We start from the raw sequence: 10595 nt of genomic DNA, 5'->3' as shown, positions 1-10595 counted from the left end.
AGGCTGCGCCTGCCCGGTTCTCGCGCTCTGGGCGCAGCCTGTCCCGCGCGCAGCGCTCCGGGAGTGTCCCGGGGCTGCCCCCAGCCCGGTCGGTCGCCGGGGGCTCTGGGAGCCGGGCCGGGCCGAACCCGGCGGCTGTACTCGAGCGGAGCTCGGGGTTCGATACCCGGGACGGGCCGCTCCTCTCCGGGGCGCAGCGTCCTGGGCTGGCCCGTGCGCTCCGGGCCCCGCCCGCCGCAGTGCCCGGCCCAGCGCGGAGCGCAGCTGCTGGAGCAGCGCCGGCCGCCGGCCCCGCTCGGGGACCCCGCTCCCAGGTGAGCTAGGGCTGGGGGGGCTCGGGGAGGATGGTCCCTAAGGAGTCCCCACAGCCTCGGGCACCGCGGGAGCTTCCAGCCCTGCCTTGGCTGCCTCCTGCCCGGCGCCGGGGGACCCGGGCCCCAAATCCAGCTCGGAACCAGCATTTCAGCCGCCGCCCCAGGGAGAGACTCGCAACTCCCCCAGGATCGGTGCTTGGCCCTCGGGGAGACCCTGGGCCCATTGGAGACACCCCCCACCCCAGCATTAGTGTTCAGCCTGGGGCTCAAGCCATGATGAGAAACTGGAGGGAGTTCAGAGAAGAGCAAAAGGGCCGAGGTTCGGGGCTGAGACGAGAGCCTGGGCCCCCCACGTGGGTGGGCGAAGCCTGGGCTCCAGGGGCACCCGGGTAGGTGCCAAGGGAGCTGGAGCGGAGATGAGGGCAGACTATGGGGCTGTTGCCAGGAGCCATGGGCTGTGAGGGGGCGCTTGGCCTGTGCAGGCCCCCCCAGGATGGTGTCACTGCTGAGCGTGGGCCGTGCGCTCAGAGCAGCACAGGCAGAACGTGCTGCCAGACGGGACCGGGCTTCTCTTTGTGCTTGGCCCAGGGTGCTCTGGCCCTAAGACGGAATGGGCGAGAGGCCTGTCGTGGCTTGGGGCCATGCTGAAGTAGTTGGGGGGGCTGGCACTAGGAGGGGCAAGGGGGGTGCCATGCTAGCTGTGCTGTGTGCACAGGGTCTGGGGCGGTAACCCCTGTGCTAGGCAGGGTCTGGGCCTCCACCAACTCGGGGAAAAGGGGGTGGCAGTGATGGCGTTTGTCCTTCCCCTAGGAGAGCTGTGGAGATCAGCACCTGGAGACACCACCGCGCTTGTTGCTCATTAGCCTGGGTGACCTTCCCGTTCCCTGTCCCTGGCCAGAGCTAAGCGGGTTTGTTACATGTTTAATATCCTGAGAGTGTGATTAGTCGGTGTTTAATTACGGATCCAACCTGGGAGATAATCCACGTCTGAGCAGGGAGTCGCGCCGGGCCAGTTCCCATCTGGGCGCTCCTGACTCCCAGGCCCCTGCCCTAAAACAGCTGCTCACAGCTGCCTGAACCAAGCCTCTCCTGGCTGCTCCCCAAATGCTCAGCTCCAGCCCCCCTTGCCTGGGCTCCTTTGTCCCGTTTCTCCTGGGACAGTTCCCAATGGAAGCCGGAACGTCTCCGCCTCCTCCCTCAGCACATCCTGCCAGAAACGGCCCAGGCTGGGGGGGCTGCAGCCAGGGCAGGATATCGGGGTTTGTGTTCCTCTCTTGTTTGTTCCTTTGCCTCTCCCCTGTGCTGACAGGAAGGGGGTTTGGGCTGAGCAACCGATTCGTTAACCATTTATCAGCCCCAGCCAGAGTGTTTCCAGCCCTCGCTCTGACCACAGGCTTCTGAGAGAGATGCCGGCTGCCTCTCATGGACTGTGGGCGATTTCAGCCAGCAGTGGCCCCTTCCACACCCCTGGGTGCGTGGGGGCCAGCCGGCTCACTCTGGGGCTCCAGGCAGGCCCTTCTGGCCTGGATCCAGAGCTGGCAAAGGTGCTGTCCCCCGCCTGGTCCTGTGCAGGGCTGTGTCGGGAAGGGGAACCAGGTGGCCTCTTTCATTTGGATTCCAACGTCTGGGTGGATGAGGTCGCACACAGGGAGCTGCTAGAGAGGCTCATTGTCATGCCGGGTGAGAGTAGAGCAGGGAGGAATGGTCACAGTTCTCACCATGTCACAAGGTCAGAGCGGGCTGCAAGGTGCCGTGCTGGGACCTGTGTTGTTTAATCTCGTTATTAGTGATGTGAGCAGGAGCTGGGCAGGGTGCGGGCAAACGCAGCAGCTGACGGGAGTTCGTCTCACTTCAGCTGCCAGCTGGTGGGTGCTGGTCAGTGGGTGTGCTGAAGTTAGACAAGTGAGGAAATACAGCGTAATTTTTCAAAAGTGAGGTAGTTTCCCATCGGAACGACTTCCCGGGGCCGGAGTGGGTTCCCATCACTGACTCCTTTAAATCCAGACGGGAGGTTTCTCCAGGAGCTCTGCTCTAGGAATGGTTTGGGGGCAGGTCTCTGGCCCAGTCAGACTGGATGATCACAGAGGTCCCTTCTGGCTTTGGAATCCAGGAAGATGGTGGCAAATGGGAGTCAGTGGTGATAAACACAAAGTGATGCACATTGGAGGGGACAATTTGACACCTCCCGGGGTCTAGATTAACGGCGAGGGACGGGAGCTGGGTGCCACTGCAGACAGCAATGGAGACCTCTGCTCAATGCGCAGCTGCAGGCAGAAGAGCTGCACAAGGACCGGGGTGGAGAATAACACGGGGAATGTTCCAGCGCCTTTGCATCAATCGATGGTGCGGATCCTGTGGGCAGCGCTGGGCCCTCGTCGCACGCAGCTGGGGGGTCAGGGAAGGGTGACGAGAACGAGCAAGGCTGGGAAAACTGAGCCACAGCACAAGCACCAACGAACGGCCAGTGAAACCGACAGGTGGGGAATTCAAAACTCATAAAGGAAATTCTTATTCACGCATTATGTAATTAGCCTGTGGAACTCACTGCCACAGGATGTCACTGAGCCAAGAACTTGGCTAGATTCCAAGGGGGATGGAGATCCCGAATCTCCAGAGATGTCACAGTTAATGCTGACAAAATGGTTGGAAGAGTTCCAGGGTCTGAACTGATCTTTGACTATTGGAGATCAGGGTGAGACCTTTGTGGGGGTCCGTTGACTGTGGGATCCTTGTGCCTCCCTCTGACATGTCTGGGGCTGGCACTGTTGGAGACTGGGGCAATGGGCCTCGGGGCTGAGCCTGTCTGGCCGTTCCTGTGTCCCTCCTGGTGCCCTTTTAATGTAAACCTGGCAGGTGCCAGTTCAGTGTAAGAGTGGGGCTCGTCTCTGGGAGCCGCGGCTTCACCCAAACTGGCCCGGCCCCGCTGGGTGACAGCTCTCTGGTGTGCACTGGCTGAGCCGACCCCCTCGGGCTGGCATGGCAGGTGCTCCCGGAGGACACTGCCTTGGGGGCTGTTGAGCAGGGGGGAGTGGCTGGGCCCCCGGACCCCTTCCAGCCCCAGGGCCCCTGTACAAGGGGTCACTTTAAACCCAGTGCTCCCTCCCCTCCCCCCCGGGTAGTTGTCAGCTGGCAAGTCTGGGTGGAGCCCTGGGAGGGGGTTCCTGTCTGGATGTCTGCTCTGGGGAGATAGGGCTGTGTGTGATCCCAGCCAGGCCAGCCCTCCTCTCCAGCACTCTCCCCAGAGAAACCCCCGCAGCCAGGGGGTCCTGGCAGCTCCCTTCTGCCCTGGGGAGCAGCTTCCAGCAGGTACCAACACGCTGAACTAGTGACCTCGAGCTGCCGTGGGCTGCTGGGCACTCCAGCCTTCCTGCCTGGGGGGTGACCCTGCCTGCCCGTGGGGCTTTGGGGCTGCTTGGTGGGGGGTGACTCTGCCAGCCCTTGGGGCTCTGGGGCTGCCTGGGGGGGTAACCCTGCCTGCCCGTGGGGCTCTGGGGCTGCCTGGGGGGGTAACCCTGCCTGCCCGTGGGGCTCTGGGGCTGCGGGGGGTGTGGGGGGTGTGTGTGACCCTGCCTGCCCGTGGGGCTCTGGGGCTGCCTGGGGGGGGGGTGACTCTGCCAGCCCGTGGGGCTCTGGGGCTGCCTGGGGGGGGTGACTCTGCCAGCCCGTGGGGCTCTGGGGCTGCCTGGGGGGGGTGAAACTGCCAGCCCGTGGGGCTCTGGGGCTGCCTGGGGGGGGTGACCCTGCCTGCCCATGGGGCTCTGGGGCTGCCTGGGGGGGTAACCCTGCCTGCCCGTGGGGCTCTGGGGCTGCGGGGGGGGTGTGTGTGTGTGACCCTGCCTGCCCGTGGGGCTGCGGGGGGGTGACCCTGCCTGCCCCTGGGGCTCTGGGGCTGCAGGGGGTGGGGTGACCCTGCCTGCCCGTAGGGTCAGTCCCATGCTAGCTGCATGTTTGCTTTGGTCCTGCTGGGCGCTGCGCAGAGGCCCGGTGCGGTGCTGCGTAGCCCCCAGCTGTTAGCTCTGGCCCCCGGAGCTACGTCTACACAGGGCTAAAACCCCGCGGCTGGCCTGGGCTCTGGCTGCGGGGCTGAAAATCACCGTGCAGACGCTCAGGCGCCCTGCGGGGTGGGAGGTTCCCAGGCCTAGTTCCAGCCCAAGCCCAAACGTCTGCATGGCGATTTTTTCATTCCGGAACCCGAATCAGATGACCTGGGCCAGCCACAGCCATGGGGCTTTTATCCCTGCGCAGACGGACCTGGGTCTGCTTGTTCTGGTGTTTGTGGCTGGGTGACCAGGCATTTCCTCAGCCTGGAGCAGGAGCCGGAGAGCCTGACCCGATGGGGAGGGGAGCTCTGCGCTGGGAGATGGGGCAGGAAGGGGTCAGTCAATAGAAGGGAGTTCTTCTCGGCATGATCTTGATGTTGTCCTGGGGGACTCACCGCCACAGGATGTTAGGGAGGCGGGGGTCCCATGGGGCTGCAGTGACACTGGCTGCCGGGATGCTCTGCGGGACAGGAGGTTTCCAGCATTTCGTGCTTTGTTCTGGTGGGAAAGGGGCCAGAACACGGGAATCCAGCTGCTGCCAAGAGCCTGGATGGGGGCAGCTGGACGGGGCCCCACTGGGGAAGGGACTGTGGGTGACCCCCAGGAGTCCCCGTCCCAGGGAGGTCTGAACAGGCCCTGCCCTGCGTGACCCGGCCCTTGTCCCCACAGCTCAGCCCCACGAGGCCTTCATGGAGCTTGGGAAGAAGCTAGCCCTGGTCCGGCAGGGGGAGGTGAGTGTGGGCATTTCCTGGTCTAAGCTCAGCCCCCGCCCCCGGGAAGGGCTCTGTGGGGTGGGCATCCCCGGGGCCCAGCGGGGGGAGGGCGTGGGTGCACCAGGCCGTGACATGCTCTGATCTGATCTGACCCACAGGGCGAGAAGTACGTGGTGCTGAAGCGACGCTCCCAGGGAGCAGCGCCTGGCCCGCCGGCCGGCATGGCCCTGTGGGAGGCCCCGCGGGCAGGGCCAGAGGAAGAGGCTGCATTGCCCCACATCCTGGTCACTGACTTCAGTGCTTCGGTGAGACTCGGGGAACCTTCGCCCGCTCCCTTGGCTCCCTGGCCCCTCCCCAGCACAGCAGCCCCCCACATCCCCTGCCCTGGGAGCTTGGGGAGGGCTCTGGGCCCCAGGGGGAGGGGAAGGAGGAGGGGGAGAGCTCTGGGCCGGGGCCCCAGCATGGAGCCCCAGGGTCTCTGTTTCACTACAGCCCCCTCAGCCCCAGGCCCCTGTGCTCCCAGCTAGTGGTGGGGACAGACCCACAGGCAGCTCGTCCTGAATTGGGGGGATGGTATGTCTCCTGGGGGGCAGAGCACTGCAGCCTGGGGCAGCCTCGAGGGGGTCCCTGCTACAGCCCCCGACCCACAGCCGGAGTCCGAGCCCCCAAGAGCGGCAGAGGAGGATGCAGAGAGCGTCTCCAAGGTGAGGGGTGCCCGGCAAAGTAGCCAGGGGCGGTGGGAGGAGCCGGGTCTGGGCCCCCCTGGGATGCCCTGGGTAGAAGGTATCTGCCCTGGGGGGGAGGGCGGGGTGTGCTGTGGGAGACACCCCCGGTGAATGGGCAGAGAATGACGTGTGTTGGTGGGGGACCGTGGTCTTGGGGGCGTGGGGGAGCGGGTTAGAGCCCCAGGTGTTTGGGGGCGCTGCAGACGGTGATCCCGAGCAGGAGTCTGGGGTCACTGGCAGCTGCCAACGCCCGATTTGCCCTGCTGGCGGGATACGTGCGGGAAAGGGGAACCCGACCCTAGTGTCTCCAAGGACACGTGCTGGGTGCTCCACCAGGAGGCAGCGCTGAGTGGCTGGGAGCTCCTGGGCTCATGGGGGTGCTCTGGGCTGTGCTGTTGAGGGACTGAATGGGGGGGCTGGGGAATTGCAGGGGCTGGGCCAGGCCCTGGCAGGGATTCTGTGTCCCCTGCAGGCCCCAGCACCCGTGGGGCAGCCGGGGCCCAGTGCCCCGGACATGGCGGTATTCCTGGCCCCGCTCCAGGGAGCAGACAGATCCCAGGGGCCTGATCCCGGCGCCTCTTGGGTCACTGCCACACGGAACCCGGGTAGGTCCTGGGCTGCGGGGAGCCTGGCACGCGGCCGCAGGGCTGGCAGGCAGGACAGGGAGGTTCCCCAGAAGTGGGCAGTTCTCCAGCCCCTGGAAGGTGGGGGAGGAGGTGGGGCTGGGGACTGCCCCCAGCTGTGGTGTCCCTTGGTGCCGTCAGAATGGGCAGTGGGCACTGGCTGCAGCTGCGTCACTCCCCCGGCCCTCCTGGCAGCCCCGTGCACCTCCCTCCCTCCTTCCCTCTGCTCTCCCGGCAGCCGGAGTCGGAGCAGGACGCCTCCGAAGATGGAGGGAGCAGCCTGGGCTCCAGCTCTGTGGCGGTGAGTAATAGGCAGGACGGGCTGTCGGATGCCCAGGATCGGTGCTACGCCCCCAGCCGTGGAACAGTCTCTAGGACAGGCCCCGTCAGTGCCAGGCCCCCCAGCCCCCGGGGTCTCCCTCTTCCTGCCCCGGGCAGGCCGTGCAGCCTCCCCACCTCCTTAGACAGGACCTCCAGGCTCCTGCCCTCCTGCCCGGCGCCGTGAGCTCCGCTCAGCCAGTCCCACTGAGCCAGCCCCTGGCAGAGCCTCGTGCGCCCTGCCGGGGTGACCGCACCTCGCCCCGCCTTTCAGTGACACTCGCACGGCGCTGGCACAACAGGCGGGTTTGTTGTCCCCTGGACACGGCACAGGGAGGCCGTAGGGTGGCCCAGAGAGAAGGAGGCTGAAGCACAGACTGTTCTGGTGAGCCCCAAGCCCAGGCACGCTGCAGAGACCTCCGTGCTCAGACTCTGGGTCTCTGTCGGAGCTGCTGGGTCACTTCCCAGGTGAGAGCCCCGACTCCTTCCGGCAGCCGACGCTGAGCCCCTCCTCGCTTCATCCCCGTCCCGTGTTCTCGAGCTGGGGTCTGCCCAGCCTCCCTGCTGAGAGGTGGGGACCCGTCTCCCTCTGGGCCGAGGGCCACTGTGAGCTCCCCCCCCACACCGGCCCCGGTGCTGCTGAGAGGTGGGAACTAGGGCGTCGATTAATCGCAGTTAACCCACGCAATTAACTCAAAAAATTAATTGCAATTATTCGCACTGTTAATCGAATACCAATTGAAATGTATTAAATATTTTGGATGTTTTCTACATTTTCAAATATATTGATTTCAATTACAACACAGAATACAAAGTGGACAGTGCTCCCTTTATATTATTTTTATTACGAATATTTGCACTGTAAAATGATAAAAGAAATAGTATTTTTCAGTTCACCTCATACAAGTTGTGACGAACTGGGACTGTTCTTGCTGGGGTGTGTGAATGCTGACAGGGGAGTGTGACTAGGATGGTCTGCATCGGGGGATGGGAGCCGGCCCAAGGGAACATACCTGAGCTTGTAACATGAGAACCCAGGAGGGGGTTGGAGGTCAGATGACTCCGGGGCCCGGGAAACTGAACAAAGGCTGTGGGAGGGGTCGCTGAAGGCAGAGTGCTGGAAGCAGGCTGGAAGGAGGCGGGAGAGATGGCTGGGAGGCAGAGATGGCTCTGACCCCCCAAGGGGGGTGGGCTGGCATGCCCTGGGACCCCAAGCTGGACCTAACTGAGGGGGGCCCTGTTGTCTGTGCCTGCAAGACCTGTCTTGGACTGTATTCCTGTCATCCAAATAAACCTTCTGCTTTACTGGCTGGCTGAGAGTCATGGTGAATCGCAGGAAGCCGGGGGTGCAGGGCCCTGAGTTCCCCAAAACTCCGTGACTACTGGTGTCAGCGGCGGGATCTACTGCACCCCGTGGACGGCGCTTCCTGCAGTAAGTGACTGGGGAGCAGTAAAACGAAGGGGGATTGACGGGGACCAGGCACGCTGAAGAGTGGGAGAGAGACGGTTATTACCCCTGGGAGTGTGTGACCAGCGAGAAGGACTTTTGCAGTAACAGGGTCCCCTGGGGGGATCGCAGCGAGTGGTCCCAGGGGCGGAGGAGTCTGCAGCTCGACCCTGGCAGAGAGGTGGTGACCTCGAGAAGGGCTGGCACACTAGGGGTCCCCCTGGGAACTGTGGGGAGCTGTGAGCACACAGGCCGGTGAGTGGCCAGCAGGAAGATGTATGCCAAGCGGCTTAAGAGCGACCTGGTGGAGCTGTGCAAGCAGAGGCGGCTGCGCATTGGGAGGCTCACCAAAGAACAGCTCATTGCCCAGCTGGAGGCGGAAGATCGCGCGAATGAACTGATCCCTGTGTCTCAGGGAAGCAGCCTGGCAAATGCAGCGCAGGCACCAGTGTCTGTCCCAGCTGGGAGTGGTCAGCCGGCTGCTGAGGGCTTCCCGAGACCCCTCCTTCCTATGCCTAGGGGAAGGGTGGGGAGGAGCCCAGCAAATACCGAAGGCGCTGTGACCCCCCCGGCCAGCAGGGGGTCCCCCCGGCGAAGCTCGCCGGCCAGCAGAGGATCCTCCCGGCGACGTTCGGCATCCGGGGAGCGGAATTGGCTGGAATGGGAGAAAGAGCTAAAACTGAGGGAGCTGGAGGATCGTGAACAACAGAGACAGCATGAACGGGAGGAGAAAGAGAGACAGCATCAGCATGAACGGGAGGAGAAAGAGAGACAGCATCAGCGTGAAGAGAGACAGAGACAGCATGAACGGGAGGAGAATGAGAGACAGAGACAGCATGAAGAGAGACAGCGTCAGCATGACCTGGAACTGGCGAGATTGAAGGGCAGCAAACCCCCGGTTGCGGTGAGTGAGGGGGGACCCAGGACTGCACGGAGCTTTGATAAGTGCATCATGGCCCCATACAAGGAGGGGGAGGACATGGATGACTTCCTGGAGGCCTTTGAGACGGCCTGCGAGCTGCACCGGGTGGATCCCGCGGACAGACTCCGGGTCCTTACCCCCTTACTGGACCCCAAATCCGTGGCATTGTACCGCCAACTGGGAGAGGCAGAGAAAGGGGACTACGAACTATTCAAAAAGGCCCTGCTACGTGAGTTTGGGCTGACTCCTGAGATGTACCGGGGAAGGTTCCGGAGTCAAGATAAAACCCCTGAGATCTCATATCTGCAACTAGCCGCCCGCATGGAAAGATACGCCAGCAAGTGGGCTGGTGGGGCCCAGACGAAGGAGGACCTGATTAAACTGCTGGTACTGGAGCAACTGTATGAGCGGTGCCCATCCGACCTGAGGCTGTGGTTGGTGGACAGAAAGCCAGAGAACCCGCGACACGCCGGGCAGCTGGCTGATGAGTTTGTAAAGAGCCGGTCAGGGGGTGGCAGGGAGGAGCCCCAAAGGAACAGGCCCGCCGTGATGCAGAGAGAGAGTCACCCTGGGACCTCCCAAAGAGGGAATATGGGGAATCCCCTCCCACGGGGAATGCCCAGCGTCAGGGACAACCGACCGGCTCGAGGGGACCCACAGGACATGAGCTGCTATTACTGCGGCCGAAGAGGCCACGTTCGGGCCCAGTGCCCCAAGCTCAAGGACAGACTGAGCAGACCGAACCCGCATAGGGTTAACTTGGTAGAGGCCCAGACGGACGAGGGGCAGGCTTCTCACGCAAGAGGGGCTGGCAGCTTATCAACTGCTCAAGAGAGAGAAGGGCCCCAGGCCAGCTCCTCTAGGGGGCTGGATGCCCCAGACTCAGGGTTTTTGGTTTATACGGTGGGCGCGGGGCTGTCCCTCCGGAGAGAGTACCTTGTTCCCCTGGAGGTGGATGGGAGGAAGGTCAATGGATACTGGGATACGGGCGCAGAGGTGACGCTGGCCCGGCCCGAGGTGGTGGCCCCAGATCAGGTGGTGCCCAACTCCTACCTGACCCTGACGGGGGTGGGCGGAACACCAGTCAAAGTGCCCGTGGCAAGGGTACACCTGAAGTGGGGGGCCAAGGAGGGCCCCAAGGATGTGGGGGTACACCCGTATCTGCCCACTGAGGTATTGATGGGGGGGGACCTGGAGAACTGGCCAAGCAACCCCCAAAAGGCACTGGTTGTGACCCGCAGTCAGAGCCGGCGAGGGGCCCTGCGCCCTGGCCTTGGGGGGGGTGCCTTGCCTGAGGCGCAGGACCCTAACCTGGTGGGGAGGGAACGCCCAGGGACGCGGCTCAGGGAGGCTGCAGCTTCGGACCCAGCGGGCGAGAAAGAGCAGGTGGCCATCCCTGTCCCAGCTGCTGAGTTCCAGGCCGAGTTACAGAGAGACCCCTCCTTGCGGAAGATAAGGGACCTGGCCGACCTCAATGCGGTACAGACCATGGG

This window comes from Chrysemys picta, chromosome 13 (genome assembly GCF_011386835.1).
Source record: "Chrysemys picta bellii isolate R12L10 chromosome 13, ASM1138683v2, whole genome shotgun sequence".
NCBI lineage: Eukaryota > Metazoa > Chordata > Testudines > Emydidae > Chrysemys > Chrysemys picta.
The sequence above is the reverse complement of the archived record's forward strand: the minus strand, read 5'-3'. Positions refer to the sequence as shown.